This window comes from Octopus bimaculoides, chromosome 19, assembly GCF_046866305.1.
Source record: "Octopus bimaculoides isolate indiv1 chromosome 19, ASM4686630v1, whole genome shotgun sequence".
Lineage (NCBI taxonomy): Eukaryota > Metazoa > Mollusca > Cephalopoda > Octopoda > Octopodidae > Octopus > Octopus bimaculoides.
Genome location: NC_142946.1, coordinates 55,455,406 through 55,468,151, shown reverse-complemented (window position 1 = coordinate 55,468,151; position 12,746 = coordinate 55,455,406). Strand labels below are relative to the sequence as shown.

Sequence of the window (12,746 nt, the reverse complement as noted above, 5' to 3'; positions counted from 1 at the left end):
TGCTTCTGTGTGTGTGTGTGTGTGTGTGTATATATATATTTATAGAGAGGGAGAGAGAGATACACACACTCATCTTGAAGAATCTAGACGCCTGCTGCAGTCATATGAATTTATCTCAATTTGAAATGTGTTGTTACTGGAGGTGGTGACGGAAATGGGGTAGATAGGTAGACGAGATTTGAGCGAGACTTAAACGACAGTCGCACCGCCACCGGCGCCATTTTGCACGCACACAGACACACACATATATATATGCACATTTTATATATATATATATATATATATATATATATATATATATATATATATATACATATATATATATATATATGTATATATATATATATATATATATATATATATATATATATATATATATATATATATACACATACACACATTGAAATACACAAAATGAGTGAGTGAGAAAGAGATAGAGAAAGCGAAAGAAAGACGCAGAGAGCGAGAGACAGAAAGGGAAGAATACCCACTGAGGGAGTGAGTGAGTGAGAGAGAGAGAGGAATACCCTCAAAGAGAGTGGGTGAAAGGAATACACATATAGGGAGTGAGTGAAAGGAATACACATATAGAGAGTGAGTGAAAGAGGGAGAGTGAACTAGCCGAAGACACAGAGAGTGTGTGGAACAGAGCTCGAGTTGGCGGTGCACCTTTGCCAGCCTGCAGTTGTCATGTCTCACCTGAGGTAGACAGGAATAAATCGCCAGAGACGGACATAAAGGAGAGGATAGAGTGTAGTGTGGGAGCGCGAAAGTGATACATATATATACATATATATATATTTAGTAACTTTATATACATATATATACTGAGAAACTTTATATATATATATATATATATATATATTCCCACACTTATATTCATACAGACCCTAGTTAGCAAGCCTTGGATATATTATATATATATATATAATTCATATATATCAGTCCCTTTATCTCAGACACATCGCAGTGTAAGTACAATTCTTCAGTTGATTTAGATATTGTAAAGCAAAATCAAGGGGTCGGAATAATAATAAACCCCTTCCTTTATTGTTTGTTTGTGATTGCTTAACTTGATTTGTTTGCTCAATTAACTTATTGAACTGCATAAATTTTGTTTACTTTTTTTTTTTACATACACAACTTAAAATAATGAAAAGGAAACTACGGAATGAAAATTTTAAAAGCAAAGTAAAATAATATATAAACCAACGAGGAAATTATTTTAAAGATTCTTTTATTTGCTTGCTCTTTTCCTTCTTTTTTTTTGTTGTTAATTTCATTAATTACATATACCCAATCGCACTCATTATATATAAATACATATACGCACCTATATTTGCTCAAACTCGTGCGAAATTAAATATTAACATCTTTCTATGGGAAACGAATATACGCTCACATATATATACCAAATTCACTTCCAAACTTATATATAAATACACGCATTCATACATATGAACTCACATCGTACGTGTGTGCCCACGAAAAAAAAAACAAAAAACTATATGAACACATACATCCATCATAAATTTACGAATGCACACACAATGAAGCATGTGTGCATGTGCATATATATATATATATATATATATATGTATATATGAGACCATACACAGTCCCACATACTCTAAAGCATGCACATATACACATAAACACAAACATACATACAATGCACACAAAGCAATTATAAAACAAAGTTTAAATATTTTGATAGATTCATTGTTTTGTTATATATCGTTGCTTTCCTATCAGTAGATTTATTATTTTTTTATTATGACGATTATTATTATTATCAACAGATTATTGTTTGTTTCTTGAAACTTCTGATTCTTTCTTCACTTCTTCCTTCCTCAACTGTCTTGTCCCGTTCTTATCTTCGAAATAGAAGCTCTACCACCATTCTTAAAGCTTTGCTATGGGTGATAGTTGTTATTTAGTCTCCAGTCAGCTCTGGTTGAAACATTTGATCAAAAGTATTTCAGCCGTGACCATCCTGTCTTTTTGGGGCTACTTAGTCTACATTGCTCTGTCTCTCCTAAGACGGTTGGGTGTGATTCAAAGGTTTTGCTTCCCCTTGTTGGGTGGTGGTTGATATAGTTGGTGTGGTTATTTGGCACCAGGTCAGTCCTGCTCGATCAGGCATATGATCAAAAACAGTCAAATCGTGACCATTACGTTTTTCATGCAGATAAACTGTATCTAGGGATATGTTCTTATTTCTAAAACGATAGAGTATGATCTGAAGATAATATGGTATCAAAAGCTGGTCGAGCGACTGTATAGATGATGCTTTAATTAAACTCATGTAACACAGATAAAGGAGTTTTCATTCGGCTCAAAATATTTGTGAAATGAAATAAAAAGCTTTAAGTAGGGATTGAAACCTTGTCACGAGTCTGCTTGGTGGTAATTTGCTATACATTATATCATACCCTCTATTTATGATAATTGATTTCTTACAACACGGAAGGGGAAGTGGGATGTTGACGGAAGGGGAAGTGGGATGTTGTGACGGTCAAGCTTTCCCCCCTGCAGAGCTTTAGCAGTGTGTATGTGTGAAATGAAAACTGGGTCGCGGTTTCGACTCACTAGATTTTTTTTCTTGCTTATGCGGCATTCGAATTATAATTTTTTTTAAAGTTAAGATTGTTGTTGCTATTTAGCCCCAGATTGGCTTTGATTGAGTAGATTCTGTGGCCAGACATGTTTCTAGCCGTCAACATCTTGTCTTTTTTTAATTTATTTTTTTAAATAGACCACATCCTCCAGTTGGTTTTTTTCTTCTTCTCTCTTTTAACATAGTACAGTGACTGCTTCTCTTTATCGGTTTGGTACTACTACTACTACAATTCTTTCTGCTTCTCTTGACCAGTTTCAAATCGAATTTCTTTTGTAGCTTTGTCACTTAACACCATTCGTGTCCCTCGCAAAGCCATGGACACGTTCAGGAATCTCTTACCAAGGAGAACACTTACGAGGGTTCTGAGGGGATCGTATGTAAAAACTGGAAGTTGTAACATTCATACATCTCTGTTAAGACATTAAACAAGCCGAGAGTAACTGAAAGTGCTTTCAACTGTTTGTGTAAATCAAATCAGTAAGGGTTTTCTTTGTGTTTGTTTCTCGATATTCACCAGTTGCCAGACTATGGAGCCAACTAGGGAATCTCGAGCTGTACCTGATCACTCACCTGCTTGAAATGATTGCTAAGTTTCCTATAAACAGTATCCTACGATCTCTCTTTTTTAAAGGGCACATTAGATATTGATGTAGTTCGAGATAATAATAATAATAATAATAATGGTTTCAAATTTTGTCACAAGGGCAGCAATTTTGGGGGAGGGGATGAGTCGATTACATCAACCCGAAAGGATGAAAGGCAAAGTCGACCTCGGCGGAATTTGAATAATGGTAATAATTAAAAACAGGATGATCTCGGCTACAATATCTTTGAATATAGATCTGTCTTTTCGATCAGAGCTAAGCAACTCGACCGACTGCTAATTAATTACCATCACTAACTGATGGGGGGTTTCCCCTCCATTACTAAAGCAATCCCTGTCCGTAATCAACAACTCCACGTTTGCAAAGTGTCATTAATGTAGTGTCTCCTTTACATTTGATAGCTATCCAACGAAACATTCTCTTCATTGTTTTCATAACAGACTGGCTTTAAAACTATTGCACACATATTACCTCTACTCTTGCTATGGCTGTTTTCTTCATGCTGGTCGAGCTTAACTCTAACTTCTATTTAACCAGCATCTAGATGTCTTTTGCTCCAAACACACTGGGATATACAGACACATGTCTGTGCATTAGGCAATTCGCTTAATATTCATGATCATGAGTTTTATAATTTTGTGCGCCGTTTTTCACACACACACACACACACGTGTGTTTGTCAGTGTTTTCTGACATAACGGAAACTATTGAAAGAGACACTTGTCTCCTTGGCACCGTTTGACTTAGTAAATTTAGTACACGCACACGTGTATGTTTACACACAACTATAGTCTTCAAGAATGAAAAACATAACATCGTTATTGTCATCTTATATTAATTTTTTATAATGGAGATAAGCCTTTCGAGGGATATACTAAACAGGAAAATAGGGTCCCACTTCTCTCTTTATCGGTGTATCTGCGTGTAAAATGGTGGGAATAGGGGAAATTCTCTGTATATATATATATTTACGTATAATTGTTAATTTTAGGCGTGGAAGTATGAACACAAACTTGTGATGAATGGAAAGTTCAATTTCGAATATATATTCATTCATTTTAAACTTAAATTTAGATTTCAATTGCTAATGAGGTGATGGATATTTATATAAACGTTTAATAGATCCACTATGGAATCGCTCGATAGTTATCTAAATCTTTTTAAATATATATATGTGTATGTATATATATATATATGTGTGTGTGTGTGTGATCTTGGATACACTATGGATGTGTATGATATGTGTGTATGTATGTATCTCTCTCTCTAATGACATTCTACTAAATAAACATCAGTTACTGCTAGAAACTACTGTTAATCATCACACAACTAGTCCTTTTGGTCTTGTGTTCTCTCTGTCCTCGTATTTTAACTTCAATACTTTACTTTCTTTGATTTGAACTTACCGTGGACACATGATTCTCAAAACTTCAACCGCATTTCGCATTCATACACACCTATTAACTGAAGAAAAGTAGATGTAATCCTCCGGCTCAGTTCAATTACTGTTGTGTCATACTTTATTCATATATAGTATATGGCATAGAATAAATTAATTGTATGTATATAGATAAATGGAATCACAAATGTTAATACGCCACAAATAATAAGCAGGAGTACTTCTCGTTGACTCAGGCATTATCCACAATCGAACCAGTCGGATCCTCATAGGTAGTTTCTGTCTAAGATACATGTCTGGGGAAACATGTTACTGGTTCGACCGAAATGAATTATTGCATTGTACTGTGACAGCAAGCACTTCTCCCGTCTCTCTCTCTCTCTCTCTCTCTCTCTCTCTCTCTCTCTCTCTCTCTCTCTCTCACACACACAATCTTTTACTTGTTTCAGCCATTAGACTGCGTCCACACTGGAGCATGGTTTTGAAGAATTTTAGTTGAACGAATCAACCCAGTGCTTACGTTTTAAGCCTGGTACTTATTCAATTGATCTGTTTTGCCGAACCGCTAGTTTACTGGGGTGTAAACACACCAACACCGGTTGTCAAGCTGTGATGGGGCACACACACACACACGATAGGTTTCTTTCAGTTCTGTCTACCAAATCCACTCACAAGACTTCGGTCGATATGAGGCTATAGTAGAAGACAGGACTGAGCCAGAAACAATGTGGGTAGGAAGCAAACTTCTTACCACACAGCCATGCCTGTTTATTCTGTGGTACAAGAAGATCGAAGCGCTCAATGCAGTTAGATGTAGGAAGTGTGTAGGTTTTTTTATTATATATATATATATAAACGAGCTGAATCGTTCCATACCTCCTTAAAATTGTTGCAGACGTAGGCACCAAAGACAGCATTATACCTTAAAAATAGGTTTAGTTGTGTTATTCTATGATTCGGTCGAGTGAAACAATTATTATTGAAAGCTGTGTGAGACTGGTGAAAACGACAAAGCGAACTTGGAGTGGCTAGCTATATGTGAAGACGATTATAAATTAAAAAATAGGAATATAATTGAGCTCTTTCAGTGAATGAATGAATATTTCTAGACGAGTTAAGATGTGCTTCTTTGACATCTACCTCAAAATAAGGGTAGAAGAACATCGCAAAGCTGTGATACGAGGAGATATTGATAAATCGGGTATAGCTGATCATGTATGGAAAAATGGAAACCACCTCCCCCTGTGGGATGAAGTTAAAATAATAGACAGGGAACAACACTGGAAAATACGAAAACTAAAAGAAGCAGCTCATATGCTAGGACACAACAACCTCCTAAGCAGACCGAGTGCAGATATGAATAGCATATGGGAACCGGTATTGAGGAAGGATAGAAAAATAATAGATTTATAAGCCTTAAAATTCACCCCATAATTGCCTACGGGCATATGACGTAGTGGTTAAGAGGCTACTAACCCCAAGGTTCCGAGTTCGATTCACGGCAGCGACCTGATTAATAATAGTAATAATAATAATAATAATAATATAATAATAATAGTAACATCGTTAGGAATGAGAACCCAGGTTCGAAATTTCCCCAAGACACCTGACGAAGGCTGGAGGGTATATCAGCCGAAACGTTGTGTTAACAAGATGAGGACAAATCTCCGTCAAATGTAAATAATGTTAGGAAATATATGTATGTTCACTGGGTTTGTAAAAGAGAGCAAATGATCACGATAATTAGTCAGCTACCGTAGCCTAGTCGTTAGTACTCCCCAATGTAGGATTCCTCACCATAGAGGTGACAGGCACAGCTTTAAGATGCATTATGGATCTAGCAATTGGAAGGGCATGACCCAATTGAAACAACAATGTGTGACGTTTGGAGTAAAGGGAAATGAAAGTGTCGCCTCTGGAGTTTGCAAATGACCACTCTACCGATAGGTAACTGGGCAGAAAATATTTACAATCAATAAATGTCTTAGAACAACAACCAGTCACTCATCTGGGAAGGCCTTGAAATCAATGTTACCAACTGGGGACTATATGTGTCGCAGTGATAATAAAAAGACTCAACACTTTGCAAGTGAATCAGTGGAGGCAAAGATGAGTCTCATTTACTTGACAATTTATGCACCACATTGCAGAAATCACAATGTAAGTATATCTGAAACGATAGTCTTACACTGTTGTACCGTTGAATTACAAATAATGCTCATCTGTTATGTTCGGGTGACCCTATAGCTACCAATGGTATAACTGTATTCGTCTTTGCTTAGGAAAAATGACTAAATTGTAGGTGTGAAGTCCCCATGAAGGGATCTTTGTAACTTCTAAGAAGAAACAATTTTAGAAATATTACTTTATTTGTGGCTGACAGAGAGACAACTAAGGAAAAAATAAGAAACAGTTTGTGTTACTCTGTCTGCTTCAGGGAAGGAAAGAGGGGAAAAGAGAAAAATTATAATTGACTAGAAGTTGAGAAAGCTAACAAGTCGAAACCAGGGATAAAAAAAAGAAACCAGCCTCCCTATGTGGTCCATAAAATGTGTGTGTGTGTGGTTAAGTTTGCTTCCCAACAACCATGGTTCCGGGTTCAGTCCTAAAATTTCATCAACATCAAAAATATATGAATTTTCATGGCGGTTATGGCCATTATGCATAGAATATAATTTCCAAATTTCTTAAAGATCCATTCAATACTTTTGACGTAGTTTTGGATAAGAAAACATATGACTAATGTGTGTATTTGTGCATATATGTGTGTGTATGGGTGTATATATGTATAGATATCTGTATGCATTTATATATGTGTACATATTAGATGTACACCTATATATATATACATCTACACATATGTATACATATACATGTATGCATATAGATCTATATCTATATATATATATCTATACATATACGTGTACATATACATGTATATGTATACATATACATCTCTCTCTCTCTCTCTCTCACATACACACACACACACACACACACCATTAAAGTGAAAGTATCTGTCATTACAGTATCGAAATGTGATTGTTTCAGTTAGTGGAATAGTTTCATTTTTAAAGTGAAAGTATTTGACATGAGTGTTTTTGTTTCACTTTTGACACGTAATACTTAAATAGTGGAGGAGATATTATGTTGCCGTGGGCTCGAACTCTGCAAGAAGTTAAAAAAATTTTTTGACTGAAACACAACTGGAACCCTAAGTAAGGCATGTGTAAAATTTGAATGAAATTGGTTGCGTAGTTCTCGAGTTTTATGGATTCACACACACATTCTCATTTATATATATATATATATATATATATGACGTAAGCTCTTATTTCTAGCAGGTGTATGTATGCTTTTAAGCATCTTTACGCTTCGTGCAAATTTGTAATTCATAACTAAATTATGCTATTTGCCTGCGGACCACCCATGTTACTGCTGTTGATACCATCAATTTAAAACTTTATCCACAGATGATATTAACAGTAGTAACATCTTATTTGTAATCTTAGTGCTTGTATATATATAAAGCAGTTGTATACTGTCAACTCAATGTGACAGTCCCAATTTTGCTCCAGTCATTTGACTGCGGTCATGCTGGAGAGCACCGCCTTTAGTCGAGTAAATCGACCCCAGGACTTATTCTTTGTAGGTCTAGTACTTATTCTATCGGTCTCTTTTGCCGAACCGCTACGTTACGGGGGATGTAAACACACCAGCATTGGTTGTTAAGCGATGTCGGTGATGGGAGACAAACACACACACACACACATATATATGTATATATATATATATATATATATATATATATATATATATATACACACGACGGGCTTCTTTCAGATTCTGTCTGTACGTAAGGACCATCTACGAGGTGTTTGTTGCCCCCTGTATTGCTTCAATGCTCGTAGCCTTTATTCAACCACACACACATGCTTAATTTAGGGAGAAAGAAAGGGTCGCTTGGCTTGTTCGGGAACGAGCGTGTCTCAAGCCTACCTAACTGTATCTTTCCTTTGAGGTAGTTCAGGAAACTATGTTTGTGTGTCTGATGAAAGTTTAAAAATGCTCATCTCTCTCTCTCTCTCTCTCTCTCTCTCTCTCTCTCTCTCTCTCTCTCTCTCTTCTCTTTCGCGCGCGCGCTCCACGAAAAATATATTCTTGCTTCATCTTTCAAAAATCTTGAAGCATTCTTTGTATTCGTTTTGTTGTTATTAATGGAACCTAAACTTCCCCATTCCTTTATGACTGGGTCTTAACACTTCTGCTGCTACATCTACTACGTCTACTATAGTTAACGTGAGTATGAGCTGCTATTTGTTTGTCTTTGTAAAATACTAGAAATAGCAGCCAAATCTCCCTTATATCACACCCTTCCGTTTCGAAAAGGGAAAAGACATCTGATAATGTCTAGATATAGTAAGAGAGAAAGAGAAACAAAGTGTTCAAGAGTGCAACGTCTGATGGTAGGTTTGCTCATTTAGAGCTGACTGACCTGGAGTTAAACAACAACTACTACTGCTACTACTCACTGTCGTAAGGTAAACTCGCGGTTAGTGGAGTTCGTGACCGGTTTTTTTTTTGTTTTTCCCGGTTTATAAGCCATCATTCTACTTAAATGTGGGTCACTATTTACATCCGAGGAAATAATTTTGTTTGTTGATAGTTGTCGGTCAGTAGGTATCAAGTGTTCAGCTGTGACCACCCTATCGATTTGTCTGAATCAAGGGTTACATTTATAAAATGCTAATTCCCTGGTATTGTTTGACTCAATGTTAGTCCCTGATCTAGCAGAGCTATAGTCGAAGGCGTTTCAACCGTGACTATCTCGTCTCTATATAATTGCATTGCCCAAGAATGTCTTCATTTAAGACGATAGTCGAATGGATTTGACCGCGATTTCTAGATCTCCCTAGTTGCTTGTATATTGTCTTTATTTTGAGTCTATAGTGGTTGATTTGAAGGAGATTTGGCTTCTATTTCTAGCATTCAAGTGATTACATTGACTCGATTCTTACGTGGGGGGTTTATTGTCAGACAAAACTATACTTTATAATCAATACAAATCGTGTGTTGAGAGTTCAAATCGAAGTTGCTCTTCATTCTCTTGGTAATCGATAGATCATGTCACCGTCGCTATAATTTGCCGGATATGTATGCCTTGTCCTGTAAAAAGGGAAGTGGATTTGACGTATAGGCGAAATGAAATATAGCAGTCACTTCAGTGTTGCAAGATCAAATATTTGAAGGGAATGGACGAAGGTTTATTTGTTTGGATCATCTTATATATACACTTTATTTGTTTATTTATATGTATCATCTCCGAAGAAATGAAGAGCAGTCTTCTATCATTCCATTCACGTCTAATGCTAATATTTGGTATTTTATTGTATCGACCCAGGAAGAATGAGAGTTGAACTAAGCTTAATTTGAACTCAAAAGTGTTGGTATTTAATACTGTAAACCATTTAGTCTTAACTATTCTCCCAATCCTCAATTCTGGTGCATTTGATCTCCGAAACGTAAAAGAGACAACATTTATGATGATCATGTATTTTTTTACCTTTTACTTGTTAGTCATTGGGCTGTGGCCATGCTGAGGCACCACATTGAATGGTTTAGTCGGATAAATTGACCCTAGTACTTCTAATAAGCACTAGGTCTAGTGCTTACTCTTTTGCCGAACTGCTAAGTTACGAGGTTGTCAGGTGGTGGTTCGGGACATACACGACGGGTTTCACCAGTTTCCGTCTACCAAATTCATTCGCAAGACATTGGTCTATCCGGGGCTATAGTAGAACCCGCTTGCCCAAGGTGCTACGTAGTGGCACTGAATCCGAAACCACATGGTTGCAAAGCGAGCTTCCTAATTACGCAGTCATGCTTGTACTCAGACGTTTTTCATATGGTACCATAATTGAAAGGAAGATGAGATGGGATATTTTGTTCTTTGCTTTTCATACGAGAACAAGAAAAAAAAAAACAGCAGCCAGGTGGTAGTTCGACCACCCGTCGCTATTTTGACTGAAGGTGTGACCATTCTATCTTATACTCGTGGGCATTGCATATGGACTTAATCGACCAACTGAAATAGCCACCTGGTGCGTCATGTGTTTTTAACCAGGTGCATTCTGTTGCAAACCACCCACTTTCTCACCAGCCCCCCCCCCTGCCTGTTATGTGTGTGTGCATTATATATTATATATATATATAAAGATCGTTTTTAACATCTATTTTTCCATGCTTGCATACGTCGGACGGAGTTTATGGAGACAAATTTTCTACGGCTAGATGTCCTTCCTACAGCCAATCCTCACCTGTTTCCAAGCCAGGTAATGTTTCCCCAATGGCTAGACATGTCTTTGCAGAATATTGGAAACGAATGACACCATTTGTGAAACGGTGCACACTCACAACTACCGCGCGATCTCACGACAAAGACATACACACATCAAAACGGACTTCTTTCAGTTTCGACGGGGCTAGACATTTGCCCAAGGTGCCATGCAGTAGGACTGAACCCGGAACCATGGTTGTTGGGAAGCAAACTTAACCACACACACACACACACACACACGTTTTATGGACCACATAGGGAGGCTGGTTTTTTCTTTTTATCCCTGGTTTCGACTTGTTAGCTTTCTCAACTTCTAGTCAATTATAATTTTTCTCTTTTCCCCTCTTTCCTTCCCTGAAGCAGACAGAGTAACACAAACTGTTTCTTATTTTTTCCTTAGTTGTCTCTCTCTGTCAGCCTCAAGTGAATGAGGTGGGTGTAACTAGCCACTTTTAGATTTTTCTGCCCGTCCCTTCTGGTTCACTTTGGTCCAAATCTACGTAAACATTGATACGAGACAGAAGACTGACAGTCAGCCGGTGCCGATGTTTTTGCATTGATCCTTTCCCCAACCACCCTCTCCATTTACTCCACCACCACCACCATACTGTGACTCATCCAAACCTCTCCGTATTCTCCCACCCACCCACCCATACCTCGTTTATTTCTTTTTACCGCCACTCTTCTACCTTCTAAAAATCATTAATACAACTTCATACGTGACATCACCCCTTTCTCTCCCATCTCTTTATCTTGTACATTACTCACTGACGAAGATATCACTTCTTTTTGTTATTGTTGTTCCTTCTGATTTTATCGAACACAGCTTTGTTCTCTCCTAGAAAGTGGCGAAAACAAGGAATCTGTTATGGAAGGACATAACGGCTGTAATTGTCGCTCTAGTTATAAAAAATAGCAAACAGATCTCACTGTCTTTGTTCTCCTCCAGCCATAAATCTGCGCGAACATAAAAGAATTAGCGGGTGGGTTAGTTAGTGTTTCCGAATCCATGTCTTAATCAACAGTGAATCACTACTGAAGCGGTTTCTTTATTAACTTGTTTCTAAAACTGAGTGACAGTTGCTCAAGCTAGTCTGTCACAGTACGGGGTATGATTAGGATCACACATAGATAGGAGTTCCACTTCTTAATTTGTGGATGAAACAATTTCTTATTATTTCTTATTGTTCTCTCGAAATCGGCGAACTGGCGACATCGTTAGCACGCTGTGCAAAAACGTTTAGCGGCTTTTCTTCCGACCTTACAATCTGAGTTCGAATCCCGCCAGGGTTGACTTTGCATTTCATCCTTTAGGGTTCGATAAAATAAATATCAATTGAACTTACTTGTTTCTAAATCAACTTACCCACTCCCTCGAAATTTTTGGCTTTGTGCCAAAATTTGAAACCATTATTATTATTATTGTTTTTATTCTGAAAGACTCTCGAATAGTTCTTAATTACCGGTTATTCTTTACCTGAAAGAAGGCAACAACAAATCCCGAAACGTTTCAAGTAGTGCCTTCTCCTGTGACTCAAAGAGACAATACTCTCCTTAGAATGTGAGCTGTACCCAACATTGCCGTCTTCTGGTTCAGCTCGAGCCTGACCCAATATTCTTAAATATGTTTTTCAAAGCACTTGGAAACTGCTCCTAATGCTCCAATTACCACCGGTATCATCATTACTTTCCTCATGCCCCATAACTTTCCTATCTCGTCTCGCAGTGGCTGGTATTTCTTTATTATTATTATTATTATTATTATTATTATTATTATTATTA

The 12,746-nt window shown here is 37.1% G+C and overlaps 1 protein-coding gene across 1 annotated transcript in view; it reads left to right on the top strand.

The window, feature by feature from the left end:
• The first annotated feature begins 452 nt into the window (after positions 1-452).
• The window catches only part of LOC106875408 (serine/threonine-protein kinase PAK 1), a 190,346-nt gene continuing 178,052 nt past the window's right edge, over positions 453-12,746 (top strand). The window contains exon 1 of the mRNA XM_014923521.3: positions 453-971. The gene's annotated coding sequence lies outside the window, so the exon portion shown is untranslated. The remainder of the gene's footprint in view (positions 972-12,746) is intronic.